The following is a 6000-nucleotide window of genomic DNA, read 5'->3' as shown; positions in this document are numbered from 1 at the left end:
CAAATGCACGCCACATTTTTCAGATATTTATTTGTAAAAAAATTTGAAAACTTTTATCATTCACTTCACAATTATGTACCACTTTGTGTTGGTCTATCACTTAAAATCCCAATAAAAAACATTTACGATTCTGGTTGTAACTTGTAACATGACAAAATGTGGAAAATTTCAAGGGGTATGAACACTTTTTCAAGACACTGTACATTATTTTGTTTACATAAGTGTAGCTTTTCCTCATTACCTAAAGCTTATATAAAGTGAAAACTTTTTTTTTTATTTTGGACAGAATAGGGAATAGTTAAAACCTCTTGGAGGATTTTCCTTATATTCCTGCTTCAATTACAATTGTAATATTTTGGATTTTCCTTCATTTTTGTCCTGATGGTCACCAAGACAGAGAAGGTGAATTTCTCCGTCAGGGGAACACAGACAGCAATAAGAACCTTACAAAGGTTTCAGCACTTCTCCTCTCCAAAACCACACAATATGTTTGATTTAATGACACTCAAGCTATAATATAAAGTCAAAGCAGTAATAAACCCAAGAGCAAACATTATATTACAATGTACCAATTCTTAGATGTAATAGCTGCATTAGTTTTCTTTTTTAGGCTCTCTTTTCTTTTTCACCCAGTGATCTGGCCAGTAAGTCTGTTGCTTTTCAAAAGAACAAGCTATCTTACAGATGTAGCAGTTATTGGGATGAGCCAAACCATTTATCACTGACAGGGGTGCTTATGATGATCAGATTTATTTATGTAAAATCTTTATCCTACAAGGATAAAGAAACTTGCTGTAACTGCTTATACCGTGTGAGCTGGAGTCTGGCTTTCGCTTGTTAGATTCATTTAAATCTGCAAGTATGTCTAACATTCCCTTCCCCCCAGATTAACATAGTTACTGCCCAGATGTGCCCCCTGTGCTTCTTCATTCAGAGTGGGGGCACTGTACAGGAGGTGTGTTACTAGCAAGATCAGCAGGTGAAAATAAAGGGGAAAAAAGCTTAAAAACTAAAACAAATGCAGCTGCCACATCCAATGATTGGTAAGCTGCAATACATACCATTTTTGGTTTGGGGTTTAATACTGGTCTGACTTGATTTTTTTTACATGCCACTGAAGTTTACCATGACATTTTCTTTTTAATGTATGCTGTTTTTTGTAAACATATTTTGTTTATTTTTTAAGTTCAGAGCAAAATATTGCTTATAATAAATACTTACCATACATACGGCCTGTGTCAGTGAGCTGTGGGTTTGTGTTGATGGCAGCAGTTTGAAATGCTCCTGAGATGTTCAGAATTCAGTGATCAATGCATTTGATCTGAAGTTGATCTTGACATGGAAAGGATTTTTTGTTTAGATAATTTTAATAAAAGAAGCCCTGTCAACAAATGGAAAGACCATTCCTATTCACATTAATCCAAGTTACAGTTACAGGTTACATAACAATTAAGTGACAAAATGTGATCTTCCTAGGATCAGGTATTGCATTATTAATAACATATTATGGTACCATATCGTACACATTATCGCTACTAGCAGTCTGATGCTGTCAGAAATAATACTAGGATCACAATTTACAGAGGTGATTTGGCTTGGCACTTGGCTTCTACATACACTATATTGCCAAAAGTATTGGGACGCCTGCCTTTACATGAACTTCATTGGCATCCCAGTCTAAGTCTATAGGGTTCAATATTGAGTTGCCCACCCTTTGTTGTCCACAAGGTTCAGCAGTGTGTCTTTGGGAATGTTTGACCATTCTTCCAGAAGAGCATTTGTGAGGTCAGGCACTGATGTCAGACGAGAAGGCCTGGATCACAGTCTCCGCTCTAATTCATCCCAAAGGTATTCTATCAGGTTGAGGTCAGGACTCTGTGCAAGCCAGTCAAGTTCCTCCACGCCAAACTCTCTCATCCATGTCTTTAAAGATCTTGCTTTGTGCACTGGTGCTCAATCATGTTGGAACAGGAAGAGGCTATCTCCAAACTGTTCCCACAAGGTTGGGAGCAAGGGCAGACTGACAACTCATGGGGCAATAGGGGATCATGGGGCCCCTGTGTCCTTGCCCAAACTCAAAAAACCTATGAAAAAGGTACCAGGGGCATCTCATGGAGCCCCCTACTGACCCTGGGCCCTCAGGCAGTGCTCGAGTTTCCAAATGGTCAGTCTGCCCCTGGTTGGGAGCATGATATTGTCCAAAATGTCTAGGTATGTCAACACCTTAAGAGTTCCATTTACTGGAACTAAGGGACCAAGCCCAACCCCTGAAAAACAGCCCCACATCACAATACCCCTCCACCAAACTTCATACTTGGCACAATGAAGTGAGGCAAGTGTTGTTCTCCTGGCAATCACTAAACCCAGACACATCCATCAGATTGCCAGACAGAGAAGCGTGATTCGTCACTCCAGAGAAAAACGTCTCCACTGCTCTAGAGTCCAGTGGCAGTGTGCTTTACACCACTGCATCCAATGCTTTGCATTGCACTTGGTGATGTAAGGCTTCGATGCAGCTGCTCGGCCATGGAAACACATTCCATGAAGCTGTCTATGAACTGTTGTGCTAATCTGAAGGCCACATGAAGTTTGGAGGTCTGTAGCTATTGACTGCAGATAGTTGGTGACTTCTGTGCACTGTGCGCTTCAGCATGCGCTGACTCTGCTCTGTCATTTCACATGGCCTACCACTTGGTGGCTGAGTTGCTGTTGTTCCCAGTTGCTTCCACTTTGTTATAATACCACTAACAGTTGACCGTGGAATATTTAGTAGTAAGGAAATTTCACAGATGGACTTATTGCACAGATGGCAACCTACCATGGTACCACGCTTGAATTCACTGAGCTCCTGAGAGCGACCCATTCTTTTACAAATGTTTGTAGAGGATTTTATATACCTGTGGCCATGGAAGTCATTTGAACACCTGAATCCAATGATTTGAATACTTTTGGCAATATAGCGTAAATTTGTAAATCTTTCCAACCAAGACCTCTGTTGTTATTTATAGGTTTAGAACAGTTTTTGATTTAGTCTTCTTTGCTGGAGAAAAAAAGTAATTAATTTAAATAATAGAATCTAAGCTGCTGGTAAATTTTAGCAATATCAGATTGGTAGTGCTTAGACCTTGATGAAGGGGGTACACCCCGAAAGTACTGAAAATTTGGATGTTAGTACAAATAAAAAAAAGTGTCATGGACAGTACTCAATTGTTCTAGTAATATCAGATATAATTGAAATAATTGTTCAAGGCAAGTAGAACTGTATACTTTACTGTTAGGTGACTGTACACAGCTTGAATTGCTCAATCTTGTCAGGGACTCAACTGACTAGCAAGATCTTTACTCCAGAGTTCCCAACTCCACTGATTTTTAGCTTCACCTTCAAAGGGGGCTCATTAAATTTAGCAGCTTTTCCAGTTCTTGAATTATTTATTAGAAGGGAGCTGGCTGAGGGAGGCTCCATCACTAGGCTTTGTAATGGCTGGAAGTGTTGGAATTCAGAGCAAGGAACTCTGATGCAGAGGTCTTGCCTCTGCTGTTCCTAACAACTATATTACCTGTGAGTGATTTCACCCAATGGCATTTACATTAGTTTTTGTCGACTGACCCTTTAATAATTGTAAAAATGAAAAATGTCAATACAAATGTTACACATTAGGAAATGCTGGAAAGGTTAATGTTACTTTACATTTTCCGAAAATAAAACCCTAACATGTGGAATATTGCTGATGAATTATGATTACGATGGCACCTTTCAAGTGAGAGAAATGAGCATGCACACTTTGCCAAGGGCAGTAGACTGCAGCTCCTATCGGTTTGATGAATGCTTGAGATACCTGGTAAGAAGAGGAAGGGTTCTTAGCCAACCAAATGACCTCTCTGGAAAGGTTATACTGGACAACCCTGGCTAAACTAGGACTTTTATGACTTGGAATAAAAACTACTGTGATCAAAGTGGAATATACCTTAAAGAGGAACTCCAGGAAAAATGTTGCCCTTGGAATCAAAATTATATGTCCCAAATATGAGGTCTTTTGCTCTTATAGATGCAATTATCTTCAGTGCTCACAGTTCATCACCCTTCCTTCTTAAAAGCATGGTAATAATATTCACCTATTTGACCCATACAAATGTTATGCTACTTTAGCCACTTCTCTGTCCACAGTCGGCTGATTGGACCAGGGTGAAGTCACCATTAATGTGCTCACCCCTCCTGTATATATCTTTGTTTAGTTAGACTGACAGTACCATGCAATTCATCATAGAATTAATTGGTCAGTGGTGACATAGTTCCAACAAAGGGTTAGGATTAGGGTTAGGAATAGGCAGGGCTGGCGCTACCACTAGGCAAAATAGGCAGCCGCTCAGGGCGCACTACTGTCTAGGGTGCAGTCATAGCCACTGGTTTCCTACTACTCTCCACCGGCTGCTGGGGGAAGGTAGGATGGTGGGCGTTGGGGGGTCTCCAGGGCATTGCTAGTCTGCTCCCTTTCTTCTGATATCTAATTCCACCTCCACTAAGTTGAGAAATCCTCGAACGCAGAAGATGCTGGGAGTTCTCTGTGGAGGGGGTTGGAGGAGGGATAGGTGTCCGTAGAGGAGAGATGAATAATGAGGCCAGATACCGATCATCTGTACTCCGCTACGTACATGCCCATTGATCCTTCCCCCAAAACAGCTCCTCCCACCGCTTTCAGCACAGCTCCTCCCATTCTCTCTCACCATCCAGGCTACAAACACCAGTAATCATCACATTCTTCTACACGGACAAACCAGGAGGGGTGGGGTAGGATGGAAGAGATGGGAGGAGTCAAGAGAGGACTGGACTCAAAATCACATGATGTGGAGGGAGTAAATGATTGGGGAGGAGGAATCGGCTCTCCATTGTTGTATAATCAGGATTGTGTGATGGCAGGAAAAGGTGCGGAAAACCAAATGTCCAATGATCAACTCATCCCACTTATCAACTAATCATTCAGCCAGTCCTTCCCATAATAATTATGGTGGTCAGAATGTTGTATCCCCGCCCCTTCTTTTGTAAGCACATGCACAAAGAGGAGAGGGAACCATAAAAACCAAGAACGACAACTTCCTCCACTAATCCCATCATCCTCCATGACCCTAACCAAAGAAAAGACAGGCCACTGACCAACCTACTGCCCTCCCCCCACCGACAGACCTACCAACCTACTGTCCACCCCCCACTGTCAGGGGGGGTGCAAGTAGCTAGTCTTGACTAGGGCACAAAATAGTCTAGCACTGGCCCTGGGGATAGGGTTATTTCAACTGTATTTACTAAAGACTATGAAGTGCTCACCCATGAAGGATCTGCTGGTTTTAATGCATCCCTTCTGCCCTGTGAAGACCTGGCCTTACCTGGCCCCTGAATAAACCGACACACCTTCAACCAATTAAATGGGCTTTTATTTAAAAGGCAAAGCCCCATTGTAAGGGAATTCCTGTACGTTGACTGGCACATAGAAATGCACATGCACGCAACATTGCACATAGAAATGAGCACAGGCGCATTGCTAATAAAAAGGAGCATAGGCTCACGCATGCGTGAAAGAATGTGCGCGCATGGGTGCACACAAGCGGGATTGGGCCCACAGTTTCTGGTGCCAGATGTACTATTTAAAGGAGGCTCTTACTCTCTGTCAGTGCTCACTGGTCTTCAGCTAATTCCCTGTTTCCTGCTGTATCCTGTGTGTTATCTGTTACTGACTCGACTTGCCATTGACCTGCTCTTGGATCCTGTTTATGCTTCTGCTCATCGGTTTCTGATCCTGGCATCCTTCTGACCTCGTCCCTGTGCTTGCCCTGACTATCCATCAGCTCCGGTTGTCACAGTGTGTTCCGGCCTCATGCTTATCAGATGTTCCAGCAAGCCACATACCCAGATCTTGCAGTTCCAGTGGAGTGCTTCCTTAACCTCAGCTGGCCATTCTGGCATCTTCTCTGTTCCTGACTGGATGCCCTGCTTGATTTATCAACGTTACA

The sequence above is a fragment of the Staurois parvus genome, unplaced genomic scaffold (genome assembly GCF_062004578.1).
Source record: "Staurois parvus isolate SC_StPar_1 unplaced genomic scaffold, SC_StPar_1.0 ptg000531l, whole genome shotgun sequence".
Taxonomy (NCBI): Eukaryota; Metazoa; Chordata; class Amphibia; order Anura; family Ranidae; genus Staurois; species Staurois parvus.
The sequence above is the reverse complement of the archived record's forward strand: the minus strand, read 5'-3'. Positions refer to the sequence as shown.